Consider the following 27,435-nt stretch of genomic DNA (forward strand, 5'->3'; position numbering starts at 1 on the left):
CTCACGTTAATCTTTTAAGCAGAAGTGATGCCTAGAAACTCATACATCTCCAAATGGAGGGGGTTCCTGGGATGTATACTGCAGACATCTTAAGAATCACAGTGGGGATCTGGAGATGCACCCACCGGCTTCTCTGGGTGATCTTTTGCTCAGGGGCTGAGTGTGGTGGGTGGAGGATGGAGAGAGGCTGGGCGGAAGGCTTTGTTTGGTTCCAGGAGGCACCTCATCAGGAAAGGATGAGACTTGCATCTCTGACCTATGAGCTGTTAGAGGTTTAAAATGTTTGCCTTGGGTGAACTTAGGGAAAAACACCATCCTCTCTGGCTTAATGTGAATTAAATTTTTCGATTACTCCCGAGGAAGGAAAGGCAGTGGCTCCAAGCATGCGTATTTATGGAAAGTAAAATGAAATTAAACACTCCAACAGAAGGGATCTTAGCAGCTCACTGATCCCGGGCCATCGCTCCTTGCCACTCAACGGCAGGGAAAATTTGATTTGAGGGTAACGGATATTTTAAATGGAGTATCCTGAATCCATCTAAACACGTTTTTATTCTGAGAGAATAACGATACTAATTTGTATATTCTGCGAAAGAAATGAAGCATTTTAATGTTTTCTCTCCCTTCAAGGAGAGTGTTGTAGGTCTCTTGAGTAATGGAAGGAGAATCAACATAGGGATGCGTGGTTCTCCTGGCAGCTGGCGTTGTGTGGTTTGCCACATACATGCACATAGAGAATCCCCTTTTGGTCATGGGATGCTCAGATAAAAAAGTGGAAATCCTGGGAATGGAAGAAAGTCTTGATGTTTTCATAAAAGTGAAATCCTGGGTGACCCTTTCCTTCTGTTTGAAAGAGGACAAGAGGAAAAGCATCTCTCTCTCTGTGTGCGTGTGTGTTTGTGTGTCGTTAGAATATGGGCAAGCACTCTTGATTCTATATCAGGAAGCCCATGATAGTATATGCATGTAGGTATATTTAAAGTCTGGAAAAAAGAGTTGTAAAATTATCATATCATCATCCTTGGGGGTTCCTATGAATATGCCAGATCCCTCTGAGTTTGGAGTGATAAGACTTAGTTATTCTTGGTTAGAGCAGGAGAATGTAGAGTGTCTGTGTGTGTGGGGGGGGGGGGTTAGGCATGACTTTCGTGCTTATGAGTATTCCTCATAGCCTTTGTTTGGAGATTGAATGAAGAAGCAAACTAAAAGGATGAGGGAAGGCAGGAAAAAGAAAAAGATATTTCATAATACCTTGATTTTTTAAAGTGTGCTGATGATAGAGACAAAAGTTTCCATTTCTGGTTAAGACTTGAGCAGGCAGGGGTGATCTGCTCAGGTGGGAAAACTTGAATTTTCAGTTATGAAGTAAGACTTTCCAAAAAAAGGAGAAGGTGTAAACAACCCTCCAGCCCCCGTGCCACGTACACAGCCAGGCACCATCTAACGTCTCCGTGACTTCCTCTGAGGCTGCTGGACCATACACACCACTAATAACGGATAATAGTTGTTCTGAAAAAAGAAAACTTAGAATGTAGAGGAATCATGTTACTACGGACATGTTTTTAAGATTAGAACTAGGTGATGGGGAAGAAGAAAGAATGAAGAAAGGAAAAGAAAGAGGAAGAGAAGGAAAACAAGGAGAGGAGAGGAGGAGAAGAGGAAAATGACAATGATGTCATATTTGGGACATACTTACACTAAAAAATTATTCATTGTTCATCAGAAATTCAAATATAACTGGGTGCCCTGTATTTTATATGGCATTCCCAACCATGTTCCAGGCAAAAGGCTAAGCATTTCCATGTATAATCTCATTTAAACTGCACAAAACTCCTATCAAATAAGGACTACTGTCCTTTGTAGTTTTAGATAAGAAGCTGAGACTCAAAGATGTGAAAACACTTCCCCAGGGTCCCATAGCTGGTGAGTGATGGAGCCAGGCTAAGAACCCAGGCAGAGCCTACGCACTGGAGCCCTAGAAAAAGAAAAAAAATGAAGCAAGGAAAGCAATTCCACCTTGGGACATTTTGAAACAATTAAATGGAAGCTTTAGTTCAAGGAAAGAGAAGGCAATTAGCAAGACTCATGGTTTCTGAAGATTGTCGGCAACTACTCCATTGTTGGCAACTAACTTCCTTTAGGGAGCTCCGTGTAAATTGTAATCCTAGATCTATGACAAAGGAGACACCCTTTCTATCCCCTGTTGGTGGCATAAATTAAAAATCTTCCTATATTCTGAATAGAGAAATGAAACCTTTGTGGTAAATCTCATAAAAATGTGCCCTGGAGATGAAAAATTGCATTCAGACCTCAGCCGTCTATATTAATCATGAGAAAGGACAGTGTGAATAGGGAAAGATATGAATTATGAAATATTTCTAGGTGCTGCATGTTAAGAGAGACACTGTTAAACCAGAATGTATCTGAGGTTGTGTGACCAGCCTGCTGGCAAAGTGCCGCTGCTGGCGGTGGGAAGAGGGTGTGCTTAGCGTGGGCTGGAGGTCCCTGAAAATAATTTGAGAGAAATAAGGGACTGGAAGGGGTTAGCCTGGAAATAGACTACCAACAGGAGCTACAATAGCTACCTGAATTATGCAAAGGGCATGATTCTAATTTCTAGTGGCTAGAATTCTGTTACTACAAAAGATAGAACTAGACCAACATGTAAAATTTTATAGAGGTAGGTTTCTACTCATCATAGAAGATCATGTTCTAGAAACCAGAGTGGTCTGATGGTAGGATGGCTGACCTCTGGAAATAGTTGTATCATCTTATACTACAGGTCTTTAAACTGCACCTGAATGCCAGGCCATTTGGGATCCTGTAGGGAGGATTTCTGAATCAAGTGAACAGCTTGGCCAGGCACACGCATGTGCACACACACACACACACACACACGTATATTTAAGAAATTGTACTTTGATTACAAGTGAAACCTGGAAAGATAAAGTGTCTCTCAAGTCTGTCGGTTCAGTCTGCCCCCACTGCTGCCCTATGCCTGGGCCCCTCCTCTCTTCCCTGGGTTACTGTCCAGACCTCCCCGTTGGTCTTCCTGATTCCAACCTCTCCTCTGCATAATCTATTTTTCACAGAACTTCTAGTGTATTCTTTTCTCAATTCAAGTATATTAATTTCATTCCCTTGCTTAAAAACCTCTTCCTACCTTGATAAATATTCCCTCATCACGACAATACCAAATACATGTAAAGCTCTGTGTTCTTAATGACTGAAAGTCAGCAAAATACCAAAGATGACTGAATTTAATTATTAATGCACATGTCTGAGAGCTCTCTTGATGAGTTGGTGACATTTGCATGAGAATAAAATGAAGACATACATAATTCATAAAGTACCATATATTTATTCCATTAAATTTATTCTCTTCCCTTAACTTCAACAAAAATCACTAATTATGTGATTTTTCACATAATTTGCGTTCTATTCATAGTGATCATCTAAAGGATGAAAATTGTAACTGTATTCAAGATATACAAAATTTAAATATATTTTCATAAAAAGATAAATTAACTTCAAAGTCAAAATATAAAATTAAAATTATTTTTCACATATATTTTCAAAAATTTAAACTAATATCACTTAAATAAAGCTAACATTTTTAAATTTAAGTTTTGAAAAGATAAATAAACCTTATTAGGTGTTTTGTAAAATAAAACTATTTGCATTTCTAGCATTCAATATCCAAGTGCTAATGTAAAAGCTCAGTATCATACTTCATGCATGATATATATACGTGCATATATATATATTTAAGTGCAATATGAGTTATTTAATATTGCAAAATATTCCTTAATTGTCACATGCACCTGTTGTGAATACTTTGGTAATTCACAAGTCCATGTAGAACTACAAACAGGAATATGAGGAAAAGCAGGAAAGAGGACGGTGCTACTGGGAAATAGTCCTTCATTATGCACATTCCACTGAATTCATGCCACCTTAGAGAGAGGATTTGACATGTAGTTAGTCTTTTCTCTTACCTAAGCACAAACCCTTACCCCCCCCAGAATCTGTGTTGGACAAGTGGCAAAATTCTCAAACCTTCATGGCATTCAGGTATAGTTGCCTTCTGTTTTTGTGTTTCTATATATTTGACATGTATAATTGACATCTAACATTAATTTCAAGTGTGCAACATAATGATTTGATATTTGCACATTGATGTTGCAAAATGATCACCACGGTAAGTCTAGTTATCATTCAGTTGCCCTTTGTTTTGAGGACTTAGGGCAAGAGATGCAAAGCGGTGTTGGTCTGGGACCTGAACAGTGTTAGTTACCAGGACAGATGTTTAAAGTTCTGGATCAGGCTGTGTCAGTACTAAGAGCCAGATCTTGAGTGACAAGGGTGCCCACGTGTGCTTTAACATATTACTATTATTACTATTGTTTGCATGTTCTCTAATCCATACAGGGCCCTCTATAAAGTAGAGCACAGGTCTGTTTGCCTCAGCCTAAGGGGTGTACTGATAAAATCTGATGTTTCTGTGGGTACCTTTAAAATAGTTTGATTTCTTTCATATTTAAAATATTATTTGCAAACTTGTTACTTCAAATTCATAGCCCAAAGACCTAAAGGCCTGATAGTAAGAGCACTGATGTAGAGATAAAGAGATCTGGCTTTGAATCCTAGCTTCGGCACTAATTTACTCTATGAATATGGGCAAATCTGAGACTGTCTTCTCATCAGAAAAAAAATGGGAAAATGTGGGTAGTTGTTAGGGTTGAACAAGGTAAAGTAGTTGGAATTTCTTTGTAACTAAGAAGCAGTTCATAAATTAAGGGATTCATTTGATATAGCCTTGTGTTCATTTTGTAGGCCTACCATAACATATACCACAGACAAGCAACAGAAATTTATTTCCTCATGATCTGGAGGCTGAAAGCCAAGGTCAAGGTGTCAACAGGGTTGGTTTCTTCTGAGGCCCCTCTTCTTGGCTTGTAGATGGCTGTCTTCTTCAAGTGTCTTCACACGGCCTTTCCTCTGTGTCTGTCTGTGTCCTCATCTCCTCTTCTTATAAGGACGCCAATCACAAAGGATTGGGGCTCATCCTAATGACCTCATTATACTTAATTACCTCTTTAAAGTCCCTATCTCCAAATACAGTCACATTCTGAAGTACCGAGGGTTAGAATTTCAACATTTCAGCCACATTCTGAAGTACCGAGGGTTAGAATTTCAACATTTCAGCCCATAACAAGATTTATCTCCTTTTTTAAAGTGAATTTCAGATTTTATTTGAATTATCCTAATTCCATGGTAATAATCCCACTTAATGGCAAATTACTACACTTATTTAGAAGATAGTTCCAGTTGAAGATGGTTATAGGAAATACTAGAAAGACGTGCACTGCCCTTCACCATAACATCAGTTTATTTGAACGCCATACACCCCTTCCTGTAGTAAATAAGCTGTCTGAACGTGGCAGAATGTTAGACCCGATGGGGTTTGCAATGTGCTCCCCTTGTTTCTGGGGAGCTCAGGATGTGCCAGGGGAAGAGCTTTGGATCCTGACAGTGAGGCGAGGTGGTGGGGAAGGTCTTCCTGTTCTGCAGCCAGAGGGAGTCGTGGGCGAGTTGGATTAAGTGCTCGGGGACTCAGAGCCCAGGAGGGGTTGGTGCCAGTCTGGGCAAAGTGGCCTCGGGAGCGGCGGGCACGGTCTGCTCTGTGGTCCTGTGTACCCAGTTCTCCCACGCCACTTTCAAAGCAGTGAAGGAAAGTCTTAGAGTCAGCAGAGTTCTTGGCTACTGGGGAATCATTTTACTTTTCAGCTGATTTTAAATCAGATCTGTGGAAAACCTAGGAGTAAACTGAGAATATCACCCTTTGGTGCCTGAGAATCTAGGGGTATATACAGGGATGCTTTTCTACTTTTTATGGACATGAAAGGAAAATAGGAAATATTCTAGTGTAACATTTCTCAACCTGGTGCAAAAGGAAAAAAATTTCCAGTGTTCCTAGTATTATGAACATAAATCATTATGTTTCAACATAAAGTTAAGTACAAATCCTTGTGCCTCCATACCTTTTTTATAGCTATGAAATCAAAAAAAATTTACAAACTGAATGCAAATGAATCTATAAAACCCGCCACATTCACATCAACATAATTTAATATGAATAAAATGTTTTACTGTGATAAAAAAGATGAAATGTGTATCTAATATGTCTTGAATTGACCTTGATTTTAAGGATGAGGATATTCTCATTTGAGTCACGATCATGATAATTTTTAACAATGACTAAATTTTATTCATGTGTTTGATGGACCAATCAATTTAATAGTGCACCTCAAAATAAAATTTAAAAATACATCTTTTACAAAAAAAAATTATCACCTACATTTTATGGTTTACTCCATTAATGGCTCCCAAAGTATTACACAGCCAAGATATGAGTGTGCACTTTACCAGTGTGAACAGTGTGTGCAGCTCTGAGCAGGCACTTTAGGTTGGGTGTGCTGGTACCACCATGTGCCTTGTGACGGCTGACAGCTCTCCTTCCTCTTTGTCGCCTTGCTGTGAAAGCTTTGTTTCTGCAGCATGAGGAGACATCATTTTGCCACAGATGCAGGTACTTAAGTTATGGGGCAGTACTTAGTTATGGGCAACTGCCTGATTCACTGTGGGCTTTAAATTTTGTTTAGCACTTCATCAAATGAGGATACCAACTTATAAATTCTCGAAGAACTCTCGAGCCCCCTGAGAGCATTTTCCACAGATCCCCAGTAGAGAATGAGACTTCTAAAGGCAGTTTAAAAAAGATCTGTTGTAACACATTTTTTTCCCTAAAACTCAATATATTTTGACAACTTTATTGAAATATAATTCATATACCATACAATTCATCCATTTAAAGTGTACCATTCAATGGTTCACAGACTTCTGCAACCACCGCAGTCTAATTTTGGAACATTTTTATTACCCCAAGAAGAAACCTTATACCCGTTAACTGTCACTCCCCATACCTCCGTCCTCATACCCCTCTTACTCTAAGGAAACCCCTAGTCTATTTTCTGTCTCTATGGATTTGCCTATTCTGGACATTTCATATAATGGTATCATATAATATGTGGTCTTTTATGTCTGGATTCTTTCACTTAGTGTAATGTTTTCGAGGTTCATCCACGTTGTAGCATACATCAGCACTTCATTCCTGTGGCTAATAGTCCATTGTATGAATATACCACACTTATTTATCCACTCATTTATTGATGGATATTTAGGTTGTCTCCAGTTGGACTATAAGGAATAATATTGCTATGAGCAATCGTGTACAAGTTTTTGTGTGAAAGCATGTTTTCATTTCTCTTGTGTATACACCTAGGCATGGAATTGCTGGGTCACATGGAAACTCCGTTTCAAATTTTGAGGAACAAAAAAAAAAAAAAAAAAAAAAAAAATTTTGAGGAACTGCCAAACTGTTCTGGAAAGCAGCTGTATAATTTTACATTCCCACCAGAAAGGAATGAGGGTCCCAATTTCTCCACATCCTTTTCAACACTTGTTATTGTGTGTCTTTTTTGATTATAGCCATCCCAGTGGTGTGAAGTTGTACTTCATAGTGGTTTTGATTTGCATTTCCCCGGTGACTAATGATGTTGGGCATATTTACAAAGTGCTTAGTGGCCATTTGTTTATATTCCTTGGAGAAATGTTTATTCAGAGTCTTTTACATTAAAAACTTTGTTATTCAAACTCCATATATTTTTAAATGAGCGTCTGTGGAAATGAGAGAGTGAGATGGCAATGTAATAGGTTTCTAAGAGCTCAGGCTCTGACTTAACCTCCTCTGCATCTTAGATAGGGTTTTAACATCTCTGAGCTTCTGCTTCCTCGCATATAGGGTGGGATTAATACCTGCTAGAGCTGTGGTGGGTATTAACTAAGGTAACATGCAGACAGCTCTTGGCATAGAACCTGGCACGTGGTGAGTGCTCAATAAACAGCAATAACTACGACCTCCACAGTTCTTCCTGGCATTGAATCCCAAATGGGCTTGTCCTCTTCTTTATTAGTTTATTGTCTCTCTGGGTAGATTGTAGACTTCCTAAGGGCAGGGGTGGTGTTCTAACGCTTCTCTTAAAATTCCCACAGTATTTCATAGTCTGAGTGGACTTGGGGTATGAGAGCGAATTGGGAAATGTCTCGTGGTGCCAGTTGTGTGAGAGCGGGGTTGTAAAGACCAGGTGGTTTTGAACATGCAGATATGCAGGGGAAGAATACTTTGGGTAGAGAGAATGAAATGAGTAAAGGCGCAGAAATAGGAAGGCTTAGTCCGCAGCTCGGTGGAGCTCGTTCTGTTTCTTGGTGAGCCTGCTGCACCACCGGGGGCAAGAGATTAGTGAAGAAGGGTCTTTACAGGCTCTCCTGGAGGAGCGACTAGAAGGACATAGTGGAAGCTGAAGAAAGACGCATTGCAGGGCCTGGTCTCTCACGGCCCTCAAATAAGTCTGAAGATGCAGCCTCCTGCCTGTGGTCTCCAGACATAGCCATCACTCACTCGGGTTTTCTAGGCCCATGGCTAAGGCCAAGGACAGACTTTTGTCATTGTTGTTTCTGCTGTCTTAAATAGCTGGAGAGTTGCTGCTTTTCTCTTTGCTCAGATAGGACAAGCAGCCTCCAGCTCCAGTTTACCGGCATGACTCGCTTCACTCTCTCTTTGTCGTAGGAATTTGCGACATTTTCCATCACAAGCCAAGACTCAGAGCAGTTACCTTACCCATCTGATATCACTCAGAAAGTCAGCAGGGACACTGGGAACTAATTCACTCATTCGTTCTCCAAGGCTGTGCTTTTTTCAAAAGACAAACTGACCTCTCTTCTATTACAGAGAATTAGTAGGCACTAATTTATCGTCACTTTATTTCCCATCAAATAAGTATTAGAAGTAATAAAAGGCCTAGATAAAGGCTATCCAGAAACTCCTAAATTGGAGTTATCTGTGACCAATTGTCTTCAGGCTTTTAAATCCCATTTAGCAGCTGGTAACCATTCCCTTGCATGGTGTTAGATGCACCCAAATCTCCCTGTGCTTCCTGAGCATTGCAAAAAAATAAATGGTTTTTGGACTTCCCTGGTGGCACAGTGGTTAAGAATCGGCCTGCCAACGCAAGGGACACGGGTTCGAGCCCTGGTTCAGGAAGATCCCACATGCTGCAGAGCGACTAAGCCCGTGCACCACAACTACTGAGCCTGCACTCTAGAGCCCATGCTCTGCAACAAGAGAAGCTACCGCAATGAGAAGCCCGCGCACCACAACGAAGAGTAGCCCCCGCTCGCTGCAACTAGAGAAAGCCCGCCTGCAGCAATGAAGACCCAACGCAGCCATAAATAAATAAATAAATAAATAAATAAATAAAATTTAAAAATATATGTATGGTTTTCAAAAAGGTAAGGGAAAAGATGCCATGTAGTAGACTTCCAGAGAGTGTGTGAACACACAGGGTGGAGATGTGAGAGAAGTCCCTGTGTAGCCTTCCAGCCTCTGCTCTCCCCGCTCACCGCGGGGCTCCATCGCTTAGGGCACAGTGTGTCCTCTGAAAAGTCACGCAGCTGTTGGCAGCGGGAGGCGCTCTCCCGGCGGTGTGGGCTCCTCCCTCGCTCCTCCAGGCTGGCTCACTTCGCTCGCAGAGTCCTTGGGCCTTGAGGACAAGGACAAGAAAGCACTAATGAGGAAGAACACACTGGAGGGGCATTATACTCAGCAAGGCTTAGAGACACTGACTCCAACAGACAAGATCACAGGCAATGCCTTCGGTCGGACGCTGAAAACCTGTCAAGGGTCCCTTTTGCTCACTGTTTCTGTTCTCACTTGTTTCCCGTGTCTGTAGGTGCTTGTGTTCAGGCAAACATCTTGCTGCTTCTGCATCAGAGAGGCCATTGGAAAGGAGAGTTAGGGTTTGGAAAAGTTTCTTGAGAAGGTGAGGAAGGACGTATGGAGGGCATACAAGGTGGAAGTATATAGCTTGGATTGAGGACTAAAGGGATTGAAAAATATTAAAGAAAAGTAATGTGTGTAAGTGAAAAAGGAAGCAGAAAGAGTGGTGCAAGAGAGTCAGGATAGGTCAGGCACCTATAGATTTGGTCAATGACAGACGGAAGGAGAGGGGTGAGAAGTTTAATCCATGGTTGACTTCGTGGATACTGCTCAGGAGGCAGCCGGAAGGAATCCTGGGCTCAGGGTCTAATCCTGCTTCTTGCTCTGGTATTTCCTAGCCATGTAAACATGGGCAAATCGTGTAGCATCCTTGAACTTCAATTAAGCATTCACTAATAATAATATCCAACAATGATATTATTGCAAGGATCAAAGGAGATGTGCATGTGAAAGCGCTTTGTAAACTGTAAGCACCATCTGATGTAAGATACTGCATACCACTGACTCTCATTATTCACATGGAGCAGACCAGAGGCTGGTCGGCAATCACAGTGTCGTTAAAGGAGTGCACTTTAATGACTTCCCACGTCATAGTAGCTTGGACTACGTCAACAAGCTGGCCTAGTGGAAGACCTTGGGGTCTCCTGTTGTGAGGTGGTGGTAGATATTGGAGGGTTTAGTTTAAAAAAATGCAAATCTTCATGCTTTATAAATTCTTATGATGCTTCTTAACCTAGTCCATGGTCTGTACAGGGTGGAGGTAGGAATATTCTGGTAACCATTCAGGAAGGAGTCCTAGTTACCACCCTACCAATTCACTCTACCTGGAAAAATTGGTTTCACTCTTAGTCATCCTTTTTTTTTGGAGAATGGAGGTCATGCAGGTGGAGATACACTTCTGTACTCTGTGGCTTTGAGAAGGTAATAAATGAGGTAGTGCAATGAAAAGGGCTTGTGAACTATAAAGTGCTAAAGACAAGTGCTATGCGTGCCTTATTATTGTAGTTCACAGAGGCAGCTTGTGGTAGTCGAAACAAAAGGGATCTTAAGTAAGAAGAGCGGAGCCCAAGTCCTGACTCTGTCACTGGCTATTTGTTGGAAAGTCTCCACCTCACCACTGTCCAGGATGTGGGGAAGACAGAATGCATGACAGTGGAGCTGAGAGTGCTGAATGGATGCTCCTGTCTGAGTATAAAGCGTGTAAGCCACCTATTTTCTCTCCTGTTGTCCACACCTGTCCCTCAGGGGAAGTCTGACTGGTCTTTCTGCACAGGGTCTGCCTCTAGGTTATATGCGTACAACCCCCTCCTGAGTTCTGCTTGCTGACTCAATAGTCATAAACTTTCAAATCTGCAATGGCTTTTTAGACCAAGTGACCGTGAAGAGACAAGAAGTGTGACATCCCAAGATGGAGCCCAAGGTCTATGCTGTACTTCTCATGAAGGTGATCCCTTGTTATCTTTGGTTTTGAATACCTCCATTGTGCGCTTTCCATCATTTTTATGATGAGAAAGATGTCATCTGTGTAGCATCTGCAGGGCTATGGTTGAGAAGTGAGTTGATTTAAAGCATTTCATTTCAGATTACTCATAAAGATTTCCAGGGCACTTTTCCTTCATCCCACCTGGTAGTCAATTTTCTTCATGGCCACAATAGCACGAGTGTCATCTTTTGAGCCTATATACTGCAGTTTAAAAGTCCCCTGAACCCGAACAAAAACACTTGTTTTCTTTAAAGTGTGAGCTTTCCTCCAGCCTGGCCTAAATTCCCTTTATGTCTGCTTTGAAATGCAGCTTCTGTTAGCCAGTCACAAGATATGCTTCTTCTCCCTCTGCTTCTTCCTTAGGACCCAACGTGGTTCATTATTAGTTCAAGTACACAAGGCAGGTGCAGGCTCGATTTGACCAGCATTTTAAGTGAGATGGAGTTGGCATTTAGTGTGGTGTCTCGCTATCTGGAGAAAATCTGTCCTTATATGGCCAGGAGTTTTCACTCACCTGGGGAACACTGGTATCTTTCAATACTTATGATGCATTGCCAACATGTTTTCTTCTCTTTTGGCAAACATTGCAGCAGGTGGGACATAACTCATGTTTTTGCTTTTCAGGAGAGTAGCTACTGTCTGAGACACATGGATGTTATTTTTCTTAATACTACAATTTTACGGTGTTGGTTACAAATATACAAATCAGGTCTTAATTTAATAACATTAACGAGATGAACATGATTCTCTCCTGCTGAGAAACAGTGTTGTAGTAAGAGCCCCAGTTCTGGAATGAGAAGATCTGGGCTTGAATCCTGGCTATTCTACTAATTAGCTAGATGACCTTGGGTAAGACACCAAACCTTTGTAAGTCTTAATTTCTTGCTTTGTGAAGGGAGGGATAATAAAGATTGTTGAGATTTCAAATGTGCTAATACACATGATTATAGAGTGATATGTAAGTGAAAAATTATCATCACTGAATCTTTATCCTTATAACTGCTGGGAGTTGGAAGGTACATTTTGATTTTCTTGGGTTTGGCCAATAGATTTCATATGATCCCTGCTCTTGTAATTTCAGAGGATGGTGCAACTTATCAGTGCTTCACACCAACTTTTTCAATGGTGCCATTGTTTGATAAGGAAGAGGAGGAAGAGAAGGGTTCCTTGAGGAAGAAATTTACACTCAGCTGGATAAAGCCTTTCTAAAATCCCTCCAATCCTAAAATCTTGTTATGATAATATTCTAGCACTAACAGTTGTAATAAGTCTAAGAAACTCATGGAACTTAGACATTGTCTTGCTCATTCACATCACAGAGAGAGAGAACAGTTAGGAAACAGATGACACCATGCCAAGGGCTTGACAAATAACAGTTGCTTGGTTGTTTCAGTTGACTGAGGATCATTCCATCCTCTCCTTAGGTCTTTTGTGTCAATCTAGCTGAACAGATACTGAGATAAGTAGAAGCCCAGGTGCTATGCAAGATACAAAAATTATAGAACTCATCCATCTCTGTCCTCAGGAGTTAGCAACCTTGTTAGTCCCTTCTTTGGTGCTGCCTCTCTGTTATCTACATCTATCTATGTCTAAATCGGTATGCTGTTTAAGCCCACACTGGAAGGGGATTGTGTCTATGAGCTCCTTCAAGACAGAGTTCCACTGCTTCCAGCATCTGACCCACTAGGAAGCAGGTCTGCCTACCCAAAGGCTGGACCTACAAAGGATAGAGATCTGTAGTTGGTATATTCAGGACAAATGATAAAATTTACTGGGTTCATTGGCTTGGGGGCGATTGGTGGAGAGCAGGACAGTTTTGGGATCAGTGATCACTCTTGTGTGAAGGTCTATGTAGTCATGGGTTCTAGCCTCAACAGCTGCTTGCAGACTGGGGACTCCTCTCCTTCATCATGGCCTCTGACACCACCATTTATGGAAACCTCAGACTCAGCTCCCGATGAGGCTGTAGTAATAGCTGCTATTGCCATGGGCCCATGGATGCTTTCAGCTTGCTCATTCAATCATTCACTCATTCATTCATTCAATAAATGTTTATTGAATGTCTACTATGGGACTGTTCAAAATACTGGTGGCAAAATGGTGAGCAAAACTGCACATCTTTATTTTCATGGAGTTTACGGTTTGTGAAAGAAATACACGGATGAAAGTTATCCCTGCAGTGAGCATATACACCTGTGATATGTGCTATGAAAGAGAGGAACTGGGCCTAGAAGGAGAGATCAGGGAAGAGCTAAAGGAATGGAGGGTAACAAGCAAAATGGGCCTGGGAGAGCTTTCCAAGCAGAGGGAGTACTACACGCCATGGCCTCCCTCTCTGGAGATGTGAAAGCAGCCAGTGTCTGGAATACTGAGAGTGAAGAGAAGCAAAGGCGAGATATGATTAAGGAGGGAAGGAAGGGCCTTTGTAGGTAGGGTCAGGGTTTTAGATGTTAAACCTATCAGCGAGGAAAAGACAAAAGGGTTTTGGGCAAGCAGATGACAGGGTCAGATTTGCATTTGGAAGCCTACTCTTGCTGCTTGTTGGTGAAGGGTTGCAGGGGGACCTGAGATTAGGTGCAGGGACTCCAGGTGGGCTATTGTCTTCATCTAGAAGAGAGCGGGTAGCAGCCTTGGACTAGGGTGGTGGCCATGGAGGCTGGGAGGTGGAGGTACTGAGAGACGTTGAGGAGTCAAGGCCTTGGAAGAGGTTTGCTCATGAGGGGAGAGAGAGAGAAGGCAAGTCATCAAGCAGAGGGATGCTCAGGTGGGCCAGGAAGGCCAGAAATGAAAGCGAGAGTCAGGGTTAGGGAGGCAGGGTTGGGAGGTGGCAGGGAGAGAGTGGCAGGAAGGCTTCTGTTTAATTTCCTTCCTTCCGCTTATCAACACTGCTCTAAGCCTGATTTGTCCAATTTGGTTTCAGCTTTAAGCAATTTTGCTTTGGAGGTTAACTGTGAGGGGCCATTCAAGTCCTGGGTTCAGTTTTCGGTTTGTTTTTCAGGTCTGCATGTTTATGAGTGCGAGTCGGGGCGTGAGAGGGGACGTGGATATTTGGACCTTCAGCTCTGAGTTCCCCCCCCATTCCCCCCGCTTCTGGAATGTGGCTTTCCTGGCCCTATGCAGTCTCCACCCCCCATTCCCCCTTTCTCCTCACTAACTTTCACTGATGACCGAGCAAGTTTAGTTAGCCTGAGTTTGCTTAAAGCTTTTCTGGTTCTTGTTTTCAGCTCAGCGGTCATTCTCCCCTCAGGCAGTGTTCCTGGCTGAGTGGTCTCACCTGACCCTGCAGGTGCTTCAGGGATTGTGAGGGTGGGGAATGGACTGAAGGCAGCTTTCTTTTTTTTTTTTTTTTTTTCTTAATCCAGCTGATGTGTAACGGAGTCCCACCCCCATCCCAGGAAGTTTCAAATTGTCATTTAGTGCCAAGTTGCCTACCATGACAGTATATATTACTCTTCTTGTATTGCAGAGAGGTTGGTATTAGAGGGATAAAGATCTCGACATTTGGGATAAAGAAACATTTTTTTTTAAAAATAAACTTCTCTGCTCCTAACTTGTATGTCCATTTGTCTATCCAATTAACCAACAAATACAAACTTATTGGGCCATTTCTGCAGTGCCAGAAGTAGTGATGAGAAATGGGGGAATGTTTGTGATGCATGCAATCAGTCCCGGCAGCGCTTCTCAAACTTTTCCTTGAAGTATTCCGATGGTCAAGGAGACTGCAGGAGAATAGAGACATCAGTCTTGGATTGGGACACTGCTGCTGGTGGTTGGGACAGCATAACTTGAATCGTCTTGCCATAATCTCCCTTGAAATTTGTTTGAGGGCTTTAGTTTTAGTTTGAAATTTTGTGCACATTTTGCATTTGGCTCTATAATGTATCCATGTTTGTTTAATATTAGAAATGTCTCCCAAACTAAAAAGAAAATTGTTGCCCCAGTTTTGCGCATCCTGCCTATCCCAAGCCCCTTGACATATACCTGCGCACCCCCAGACCTGAGTATCACAAGAAAGATGAGTGAGAGAGCTCCATGTCCGCTGTCACACATACAAATGATGACAGTACAATGGAGAAGAGAGGCAATCCTGGAAGCAGGCATTAATACCATTAAAACATTGTCTTGAAGAAAGGATTATGTATTTTGAGGGGTGGGGCATGCATTCTAGAAAATGAGAGTTGCTTATGCAAGTGTGCGGAGATTTGAAATAAAACGACTTGTTTAGGGAATAAATTGCAAGAGCACAGTTTGTCGAGAAGGAAGGAGCTAGGAGAGTAGATTGAAAAGGACGCTGAATGTCACACCAAGAGTCTGAACCAAATCCAGAGCCGTTGATTCCACAGGCAAGGGGAAGTATCTTAAGTTTTCCTCAGGTGGGTTGCTGACCTAGAAATATCACGGAGCAGGACTCAGCTGTAGAGGGGAGGGCGGTTCAGAGGGCACGGATCCCAGGATTCCCCTCTCTCTCCGACCACCTGAGACATGGGGGTGGGGGTGGGGCGGCCCACCCACTTCTAATTCTGATTGGGTCTGGGGTGTGGCCTGGCCGTCTGTATGTGCAAATATTTCATTTCAGATCTGAAAGCACTTAGCCAGGTTTGAGACTGGCTGATCTTCTGCGATCCTATCGTGGGGCACAGGGAAGAGATGGAGGCCTAGAGAGGTGAAGCCATTTCCCCAATGTCACCCGCTAATTATTGGCAGAACTGGGTCAAACACAGTCCTTCGGCTCCCCAGTCACGAGCTGCCCCACCAGCCCAGGCTGGGAGTTTTGACCTACGTCAGGGTTTCTCTGTTCCTCCCTCCCTTGCGTATTTCTCCATAACTGAAGGCATGTGGGAGGCCAGAGTTGTTTTGCAGGGCTCTGGAAGTTTTGTGTCCCAGCCAAGGTCAGTTTAGCATTCTTATTAACATGCTGAAGATAATGGATGTTTAAAAGTCTGAGGACATAAATATTTTAATGTAGCCATACCATGTTGCTGTTTCTTTCAGACCTGCACTTCAACTTTTATTTACTTTTACATGTTGCTGGCTTAGGGCCACAAGGTTTTCCATCAACAGAAATGGCTGCAGATTGAAGCGATTTGCTTTCTCCCCCAGCGCCGAAGAGAGACCCATTCTACAAAACAGGTGTTTTTAGAACAGGATGGGCTATTGGATGACACAGTGGGGAATACACTTAGTAAAGCACTGTCATAAATTGGGCTGGGGCTTCCCTGGTGGCGCAGTGGTTAAGAATCCGCCTGCCAATGCAGGGGACATGGGTTCGAGCCCTGGTCCCGGAAGATCCCACATGCCACGGAGCAGCTGGGCCCGTGAGCCACAATTACTGAGCCTGCGCGTCTGGAGCATGTGCTCCGCAACAAGAGAGGCCGCGATAGTGAGAGGCCCGCGCACCGCGATGAAGAGTGGCCCCCACTTGCCACAACTGGAGAAAGCCCTCGCACAGAAACGAAGACTGAACACAGCCATAAATAAATATAAATAAATAAATTAAAAAAAAAAAAAAAAAAAAAAAAAATAAATTGGGCTGGTGTCGGCTTCCTGATTTAATGCTTTGCTCTATTTAGTCATGAATTATATATTCTTTTTCAGACTGATCATTTATCCCACTGATAACGGGACAGTGTTCTACCCAGTGGGTTTGGCCCCTGACCTAAGAAATATACTGATGGGTCAAAATTCCCTGAGCTAACAGCTGGGATGAACTCTGGAGACTGTAAATCTGCAAAGGCAGAGAGGGGGCAGGCAGGCCTGCGTGCTACAACTCTCCCCTCACTTAGTATGCATCGACTACCAGGATAGCTGAGCAATTCCTTGTCTGCTTTTTACCCAACGTAATTTGCAAATCGATTGTTCTTCCTTGGAAGTCTTTCTTAATTAAATAGTAACTGCAGTTATTACCCTCTGACAAAGGGGATATTTTAGTGTCTTGGCAGAGTATATCCTTAGCTCAATGGATTATCTTTTGTTGAAGTGCCCACTGTAGACTATTGTGTGCAGAACTCTACTGGGTGGGTCCTTCTCGAAGAATGAGATGGCACCTCTTGTCCACTGAGAGCTAGAATCAGGTGAGTTAATAATAATGCCCTCTAACAAAATGTGTGTGGAATGCCTTTGCTTTTCAATGCACTTATTTCAAACATCATTCCATCCCACTTTCACACAATGTATGGCAAACTCACTCCATTTGTCAGTTGAGAAAACTGAGGGAGAGAGACCTTAGGGGTTTGCCCAAGCTTGTAGAGAAAAGTGAGAAACAGGACTAGAATATAGGTGAGCTGCCTCCTGTGCTAACCTGTCTGCTCCCCATGTTCAGTTATGCCCACATGTGTTCATTCAACAACTATTTTAATGTGCCAACTATGATTGGGCCCTCTGAGGACGGATAGAATAGCCGTGAGTGAACAGGTGTTTTCAATGCACATCAGCCTTCCAACCACAGCAGCAGTTCTGAATTCTTGATAGGTATCAGAGCATCTGGGAAGCTCATTTAAAAGCACAGTTGCCTGGGCCACAGCCTGGGGTTTTCCTAAGTCTGGGATATGCCCCAGCTTATACATTTTCAAAAGTTTTTGAGGTGAATCAGATGACCAGTCAGAGTGTAAGCCAGAGAACTAGGCTTTTGTCTCACCCCGGATTGCATACACACACACACAAGGAAAGGTGAAGTAGAACTAGGAGACCCAGCATTGGAACCCAATCAGCCTGGAGATTTGTAGAGGTACAAGTGTCAGCAGCAGGAGTGCCTCAGAGCCCCTATAGAGGCAGGCACAGTCTCTGCTCTAAGGAAACATACCAGTGTGTCCCGGATGAAAATGTCCTGGCTTAAGCCAGGTCAACGTAAAAGGCTGGGAAAAGAAAGCCTACCCCCTTTGCCCACACTGGATCTTTCTCTCCTACTTTTCTCCTCTTCATTGCTTCCTCGCTTCCTTATCCATACTCAAAATTCCCTTCCTCCATCAAAACCCTACTCATCCTTCAAGGCCCAGCTCACCTGCAACCTTTCCCCCTGACATCTTTGATTTCCCCTCTCAAAGGGACTCTCTCCTTCCTCTATGCCCTTCAGCACTTTGTACCTCTATGGTTTTTACTTAGCCATTGTATACAAAGGCATATTTCTGCCTTGGGGATTGATTCTCTGTTCATCTTTGTCCCTCCTAGTAGCCAACACAGAACCTGGCACATTGGAGGTGACCAGTATTTTGTTGGTTGAGTTAAATTGACTTACTGAACCGTAACAACTTCTGAGCCTACTCAAAAGTAATTAATGAATGTATCAGTTCAAACTTAGAACACATATCCCCACCAACAACTTCTATACTTTGACAGTTTGAAACAATTTTTAAAAAAAGAAAAGCAAAACACATTTAACTCAGAATAGTTGGAGAATAATTGCTGGTTTCAATGATGAATCCACCTTGGCCACTGGTAAGCTAACTCGGATCACGGATGTAATGAAATGTTAATTATCTGTGGATCATTTATTGTGCCACACAGCCACCCTGTGACTGCTAAGGCAGCCCTGCATGCTACTCTCCTTGTACCCTAGGGCTGACCTTGGCCCAGCCTCCTCCCCATCAGGAGGAAAAACCTATTCCTGATGGTCTCCTCCCCTACCCGGCCCCTTCTCGTCCTTCTCTCATGTCCTGGAGCCTGCAGAGGCTGGCCCTGGACAGGAAAGGGGTTGACAAAGTATTTCGCAGAAATGCGGCCTGGAGGTGGTTGGTCTAGGTGGGTGTGCACCCTGGCTTGGAAAGGCTGAAGGTCAGGTCTGGTGTTAGGAGAGAGCCCTCTCTTCTCTCTCTTGTCTCTCCCTCCTCCTTCCTGCCTCCAGAGTCAGGTTTGAAGACCTGCATCTGGCTGGCTAACTCTTCCTGCATAGCTTTTCTTTTTTTTTTTTTTTTTTTTTAATATTTCAGCTTACTTTTTTTTTTTTTAACTTTGGGTTTATTTATTTAATTAATTTATTTATTTATGGCTGTGTTGGGTCTTTGTTTCTGAGTGAGGGCTTTCTCTAGTTGTGGCAAGTGGGGGCCACTCTTCATCGCGGTGCGCAGGCCTCTCATTATCGCGGCCTCTCTTGTTGCGGAGCACGGGCTCCAGACGCGCAGGCTCAGTAATTGTGGCTCACGGGCCTAGTTGCTCCTCGGCATGTGGGATCTTCCCAGACCAGGGCTCGAACCCGTGTCCCCTGCATTGGCAGGCAGATTCTCAACCACTGCGCCACCAGGGAAGCCCCCTGCATAGCTTTTCTAGCCAAGTTTTTCAGGCCAGGGCCAGGAACACTCAAGGTCAACTCTAGCCAGGGTTCATCTTCCATACAAGCATGACAAACTTTATGTACCTACAGAGCTGATTCCTTCCACCCAGAAAAGCATCTATAGGGAATAGCCTCGTGATCTTGTCTGCACCTCGGGAAGTGGTGGTGGGCCCACATGTCTCCCTGTCCATCATCTCACACTTAGTGGGATGCCTTGGCTTTCAGCATGGCCCTGAATCTGGAGGATAGGCAAACAAGATGTATTTGGGATTGGGAGAGTCACAAAGCTCTCTGCTGGAGAAACACTGGAGGATTTAGAGAAGAGAAAATCAGCAAGGCCAACACAGCTGTCCTTAGACTCTTGGAGGGTCTTCCTGAGGAAGGAGGACTTAACTTGCCCTACGAGATCCTGATGGGTAGAACCAGGCTGAGTCATAAATCCAATCCCTAAATCACCTTCCTTGTCCAGGCTCTGGCCATGCTCAATGGCCTCTGGTTCTATATGCATGCAGTTCCCTTTAGTGCAACCATCTCCCTGGATAACCTTGACTCCTCCTTTGGGAAACAGCTTACACTTCATCTCCCCAGAGCAAGGGGCCTCCCTTAAATCCTCTAGATCAGGTTTCCCTGAGGGACCCTGTTTGGGGCGGGATAATTCTGTGTTGTGGGGCCTGCCCTGTGCATTGTTAGGATGTTTAGCAGCCTCCCTGGCCTCTACCCGCTGGATGCTGGTCGTATCCTTTAAGTTGAGACAATCAGAACTGTCTCCAGATATTGCCAGTTGTCTCTCGGGGGTTAAAATCCTCCTCTCCTCCCCCAATCCAGTTGAGAACCAGCACTCTAGGCCAAGGTGCCCATAGCACCCTGTACTTACGCTCTTGTAGCACCCATCACATTGCTCACACGTCCAGAGTTCTCCATGCTTGTTTGACATCTGTCTCCTCCTAGGTCAGCTCCCTGATGGCAGGGGTGCATTCTGCTGTTCTTTGCTGGTCCTAATTTTTCAGTTATAAAAAATGAGTGAAGAGATGAACGATTTAAACAAGAACTTTGTAGCTCTCAGAGCTGTCCACAGCATAGTTTCCCCCCCAAATTTATTTAATTTCCTATCACTGGGTGAGTCCAAACAAGGCAAACGGCCACTTGTTGAGAATGTCGTAGAGGAGATGTAAGCTCTGAATGGGTGATCTTGAAGTTTCCTTCCAGTTACAACATTGCATGGAATGTGGGCTTTCGGCCAACCACCCTCTGGGTAACTAATTAAATCACAAGGAAGAGGCCAACCACTCCTTCAGGAGTCAGGTGCTAAGTGTTCCTAGGAAGGGGTGATGCAGCTTGGGGAGTGACCTTTAAGTGGGTCAAGAGTCACATGAATATGGAATGCCTTTCCCTTCCCTTTCTCCTCTCCTCAGAGGTCATTTGACCCATATCCTCAGGGGTAGGATCATGCTTGAGAGGTTGAGAAAACATCCTTTCCCCCCTAAGTCCCACTCTTCGGCAAGCAGAGCTGGGCAGGCTTCTGGGGTGTGAGGTGGGTGAGACAGAAAGGCCAGCACGTTTCCCTGGATGGTGCACCAGTTGCCTGGGGCAGTGTTCTTTAGACTTTGAAGGTTACAGCATGTATGATTTATTGCTGTATTTTTCTTTCCCTATAACCCCCTTTCCAATGGGGCAAAGAACTGTAAGCAGAGACAAATGGTTGCCCTCTGAGCCCACACTTGATTTCAAGGGCTGTGGGAGAATCAGCTTCGGCTGCCATTGACTACCTGCCCGTGTGCCTGGCCCTGTGCTGGGCTCTTTCACATGCACGATCTCCTTTAATCTTCATAACCCAACAAGGGAGGTGCAATCACATCTGTTTTTCCAAAGAAGCAACTGAAGGGGTCAGCGACTAGCCCAACATCACAGAGCTAGTTAGGAGCCTGTGCTTGGGGCAGAATCTGTCCATATCTGCTGTGCCCCCTGCATGTCCTGCCACGAGCAGAATGTGAAAGCCTTCTACCCCAAGCTCCTGTTTTAAAGAGTCCCTATGATTTGGCATTGTCATGATGAAAACTATCCTCGAACTCAAATTCCTGCCGCTTTTGTGGCTGCTGCTTAAGATCTTGCCGTGATTGACTTGATTATGTTTTTGCAAGTCTCTCCTTACATATCTGCAGCTGAGCTGCCTTAAATCATTGTACTTCTGACTTAACATGGCGAATTGCACACACATGTTTATTTCTCTTTACAAACAAAATAAAAGCAGAGGAATAAAGAAGGATAAATCTACAAGGACAAAGGAGAGTGAGGATCTCAACCAAAATTTGGAAGATGGAAGCTAGATGGATGGACGATAAATGTCCTGGCATACCAGAGAAATCCGAGACCCAAATGTCTGGGGGTGGGGTAGGGTAGGGTGGGAGTAGAGTGCGGTGCAGGGATGGCAGAGGAAGATGTGAGACCACCTAGATCCTTTCTACCTCCCAGCTCAGCTATGTGACCTCTCCTCTCTGACCTCAGCAGGCTGAGTACAGTATACTCTGTAGTGCTCTGGATTCAGACATGCCAGGTAGAGTCAGAGCCTGGGGAGAGACACTAGTGGAATCAGGGACTTCAATTAAAGTTTGCACACTGAATGAGATTCCACCAACCCCATTCTCCTGATTGGCTCCTGGATTTCTGGAAGCCAGGCCTCTGCCCAACACCCCAGGTAGGAGATTGAAAATTTTTTCTCGAGGGAAGCTAAGAGAAAAGGCCTAAATATTTGGATATTTGGGGCATTTTCCAGTAGAAGCCTGTGGTAGATAAGCACTGCCCATGCATACAGACCATCCATTCAGTGGTAAAGCACCTCACTTTAGAAAGCATTAAGCTGTGGTATTGCTCAAACTGGATCTTTCCTCGTTATCAAACAAGCAACTTGATTGCTATTGAGACATCACTGCAAACTTAATATTTGAATTTGATGACCTTCTAATTGCAAAAGCCTTAGTCCTTATTCCTTTAAAAATTTTGGCCTCCCCCTTTGCAAAGCTGGCCCTCTTCCTCCATACCCCACCCCACTCTCCACCCAGTCTTCCAAGTGTGGGGTTGGTTCGTTCAATTTTATTCCGACATAGATTGAAGCTTGGATCTGCTTCATGGGGGCTGACAGGGCTAATTCCCATTGTATATTGTTTGACGCTAGTTTAGCTATTTTACTGGTTATTTTGACTGTGTTGGTGTTTTTTGTGTTTCTTGTGTTTTATGCCATTTTTCTCCACCTTACTCTTTGAATGCTCTGAACCTGATCCTGGTTTCCTGGGAATAAGTAACAAGTGCTTTAAAGCATTTTGTACTCTTGCCAGGTGCCATTATCTAGAAATATGTTGGCATCTCATATAAACATATGTTTAGATTTCTATAACTAAATGTATCCTTATGTATGACTTATTATTGTAACAGAATTCATCTATAAAGATATACCTTTATTTACAGGTGAGATCTATTAAGCTTCTATATTTCTATTCAGTTGGTACTTGTGCCCAACAAAGAATGTGTTATTTTTCCTTAGGAATACAAATCACATTATTTGTAAAGACTTAGTAGAGCTTAAATGAGTATAAGCAGTATTTACCTTAACTAGATACTTTCAACATTTATCATTTAAAAGTCCCATGTTCAAGGACGACGTTCTGAGGCATTTCAAGGTGACCTGTAGCTCTAGAGCCAAAACAAATGAGAAAATGTGGTAAAGCGCTGCTATTTGTGGATGTTTTGCAAAGGAAAGCAGAGTGGTGGAGTGGAAATGACAGGAGGTTGGAAGCCAGAGACCTAGCAGGCTCAAGCTCTCCATTTATTGACTGTATGATCTTGGGGGAGCCACTTCACCTGGCTGTGGGACCTAGATGAAATGGGAATCATTTTCATCACCTCACAGTTTATTATGAGTTGAGTTAATGTGTATGAAAGCATGACTGTAAATCGTTAGGCGTATTTTTTTTTAATTTTTTAAATTAATTAATTAATTAATGGCTGTGTTGGGTCTTCGTTTCTGCGTGAGGGCTTTCTCCAGTTGCGGCGAGCAGGGGCCACTCTTCATCGCGGTGCGCGGGCCTCTCATTATCGCGGCCTCTCTTGTTGCGGAGCACAGGCTCCAGACGCGCAGGCTCAGTAATTGGGGCTCACGGGCCTAGTTGCTCCGCGGCATGTGGGATCTTCCCAGACCAGGGCTCGAACCCGTGTCCCCTGCATTGGCAGGCAGATACTCAACCACTGTCCCACTAGGGAAGCCCAGGGAAGCCCCCGTTAGGTGTATTTCAATGGCTGTATACCCAAGCCTGTTTTTTCACCCTGTTGCCCACAGTGCCTTGGGCAGAGTACTCATTCAATCAACATTTGTTGGATAACAAATTAATGAATGAATTTGTGAGTCTAGGTTTTCAAAATGTTTTTGCACCCCTCTGAGTCATTTATAGACATTTATAAAATCGAGAATTTATAAGTGGTTCCTGGATAATCAGATCTCTTGATTCGGAGGTAAAAGATAACTTGTTGGATTTTCAAGCCTTTCTTGCATATGGGATAGTAACTGACAGGACTGATGATGAGAAATTGTCTTCATCCTGCTCGAGTATAAGATCACGGATTGGGAGGAACTTAGAGATAACCACTTTCTTCTCAAATATGAGGAAACTGAAGCCCAGAGGCTCTTTGAAGTCGGTGACTTTATATAACTTTTCCCTTCTATAGCTCTAGGGCTATTGTAGATAGATGTACAACAAATACATTGATAATATAATCGCAGTAGCTCGTGTCTGACTGTGTCACAGCTCTGTGTCTCAGTTTCCTTGTCTGCAAAATGAGGCTTCTGGTCTCAGTCTCCAAGGTCCATTACAGCCCTCATACCTGGTGCTTACAGAGGGCCTGGGCAACACTGATGCCCCAAAGACAAATTCAGGGCCCATCAGGGAAGGAAAAAAAGCACTGTTAAAGTTAAGTCTAGCATCAGTTACATTGAAATTTAGACTTTGGGTGGTTATTGCAGAAAGTTTTTGAAATTAAAAAAAAAAATTCTATGGCTTTGTCACTTCCTATTGGAGCTGCCACAGAGCCTGTCTCAGGGTTACACCCAGGCCACCTTTTCAGACCACACTGGTTCCCAGCACCCTCCTTCCTTTCTCATAGAATGTTCTAGTATGTACATACATCCATACACACATAGTGTTGATACATCCAAGTCTGGCTGAAGCATGGGAGGCCATTTCTTATCTGGAGAGGAGAGAAAAGAGCAAACTTACAGAGGTCCTTTCAAGGTTCCTGTAGCCACTGTTCTGGAGTCTCTGGCTTCCTCCTGAGATGTAATTGGAAACACAGTTGGCCTCTGTCTTCTGTTCACTGATCCTCTCCTCCATCCAGCCTCTGCTTAGCCAAAGGGCATGTGGTCCCATCCTCCTGGAGGAGAGAGAAGACAATTCAGGCAAATCAACATATGCCTTTATGTGACCTCCATTTTACCGGGCTTTTTCCTGAGGCAGGACTTTTCCTACACTTTCTCTCCTCATTATATTTTTGACCTGTGGCTATTTCTCTTTTATAACCATCTGACAAGAGGGCTTATGTGCTTTCTTCAGAAAGGTGGGAGAGACAGAAAAACTGTGTAGAGTTGCTTGTTCCATGGTAAACCAGAGAGTAAGAAAACTCTGAGGTGGGGAGGGAAAAGAGCAAAGGATGTGGGTGAATGGGTGGTCCAATCCCCAAGTCCTGCAAGGGAACCATCCTTGAGTCATCTCCAGGGTCTAGACGTGGTTCCCAGAAGTACACAGCATCAGGAGGCTTCCTTTGGAGTTTCTTAGCAACATTAGCTTCTTTCCCTCATTGTGAACATTCCCTGAGGAAAATTCTACCCCTAGTTCATTTTCTTCACATACAAACACAAAGAAGGGAAGACAGTGAGGCAAATGACCATTACCTTTTGCTCTGGCTCTCCTCTCCTGAGGTCTGAAGTGCTCCTGGAATTGAGCTGGAAGAGGCAAATGTTAATTTACACAGCCTTCTCACCTGCCACTCTAGGATGTCATTAAACTAGAGAATAAATTAGGGCGTCCTGGAAGGGTAGCGTGTGCTCATGGGGATGTAAAGACAACCTTACCTAAGGTACATTTTACCGGTGATCACTAGCATTTCCAGTTCTCCTCTCCTTTCTGAAGATTATGAACATGGAATATTGTTTTATGACTCCCTCTGTAGGCAAGTTCCCTTCTTCCAACACAGTGAATCCTTCTTCAAGCCTTATGTTGAAAGGAAGGTGCCGCAAGATCAGTACAGCCTGGACCACTGAGCCACCACATGGAACTACCCCCTGGAGAGTTACTCATTCCCACAGCAGTTGGCGTGAGTGAGATTTTAACTTTTCTTGCATTAAGTCACTGAGATTGTGGTATGGTTTGTTTCTGCAGCGCGACTAGCACATTCTGACTGACACATAGATTCAGTCTATGTGTGTGTCAAAACCACCTTAAGTGCTTTACAACTCATCCCAAAGTTTCTGATCCTGTAGATCAGAGGTGGGGCCCAGGAATCTGCATTTTAATTGTATATTAAATCACCCACAGACATTCTTGTTCAATATATCTGTGAATCCACTATTTCCTGAGGCCCACACATGGAGAAACACTTGACGACCAGCTGAAGACATTAATTTAGATTGCTTGCTGTTTAAGTTGTGTTTTTCTGTCATTTTAAAGGCCTCAGTTACTTTCTTAGCCATCAGAAGAACACAAGGGCAGGAGGTGAGTTTACCAGCAAAGAAGTGCTCATGCTTACCAAGATCACAGACACAGGAGGGACGCTTACCTCATAAGCTTCTCCTGGGGGTTCAGGGAGATAATTCAACAGGATACATAAATCATTTTAGTTCCTTGTCTGGAACAAGGAAGGTGCTCAGTAAATGTAGTTTCTTTAAAAAGGAGAAAGAAAAACTATGTTTCAGGAATGGTTTCATTTCAGTAAAAAACAATTACAGATTACCTTCATAGTTCCAAGCCCAGTTAGAGACAGGGAGCTACACCTGTCCCAGCTATCAGAGTGGGGTCTGGTAGGAGACTGTGCTGTGTGTGTGCCGTGTGTGTGCCACAGCACAGAGCTCTGCCTGATACGGGCTGTGAGAATTGTAAACCCAAAGTACTGAGGGAGTTCAGAGAAGGGAGAGATTTCAATTCTCTTTGACTGTTGACTTGCTACTGCATAGTAACGGTAATATCTTCTAAGAATGACAGTCAGGCATTTCTCACAAGGGCTAATGAATCACTGCATTTAGCTGTGACAACAGCAAGGCAAAGAAATATCTTCAAGGGCCCAGACATTATTTTTCCAGCCTTGTCCCGGGGATATAATGTGCCTAGAAGTTATGACAAATTAGCTGCTTGTGGCAAATCTACATGGAACCTTTTATAAAAAATGGAAGTTTGGGCCTGAGTTAATGGGTTATTATTGGCAAGGGAAATCAAGTTGGATAAGGAGGGTGGGTCCTGGCTAGGAAGGACTTTGAAAAGCAGCAGAAGAGGTTAGACTTGACTCAGGAAGCCCAGGGATGAGTAACAGTGCCAAAGGCATGGACCAAACCTCCATTTAGTCACAGGTCATTGCTGTGCTTCAATGTCCCAACAGTCAGTTTACACAGGAAAGCTGAGGGTACAGTCACCAGACCATCATACAGGGTCATGGAAAGGAAGTAAAAGAGAAGTAATTAGAAAAAAGCAAAATGAAACTATAGATGTGAGGAGAATGCAATTCTATGCTATTTTTCAACCGTGCTAACTTCTTTTTTCT

At 43.5% G+C, this 27,435-nt stretch overlaps 1 protein-coding gene and 1 long non-coding RNA gene across 3 annotated transcripts in view; one reads left to right on the forward strand and one right to left on the reverse strand.

Moving 5' to 3' along the window:
- The window catches only part of LOC309654658 (uncharacterized protein), a 135,761-nt gene that overhangs the window by 24,297 nt on the left and 84,029 nt on the right, over positions 1 to 27,435 (forward strand). The gene's annotated exons all lie outside the window — the stretch shown is intronic.
- LOC309654663 lies at positions 9,379 to 23,877 on the reverse strand. Its single transcript, XR_014260388.1, has 2 exons — positions 20,519 to 23,877; positions 9,379 to 9,662 (listed from the first exon to the last, which is right to left on the reverse strand). It is a non-coding gene; the product is annotated as an uncharacterized lncRNA (long non-coding RNA).

This window comes from Balaenoptera physalus (genome assembly GCF_965194825.1).
Source record: "Balaenoptera physalus genome assembly, chromosome: 2".
Lineage (NCBI taxonomy): Eukaryota > Metazoa > Chordata > Mammalia > Artiodactyla > Balaenopteridae > Balaenoptera > Balaenoptera physalus.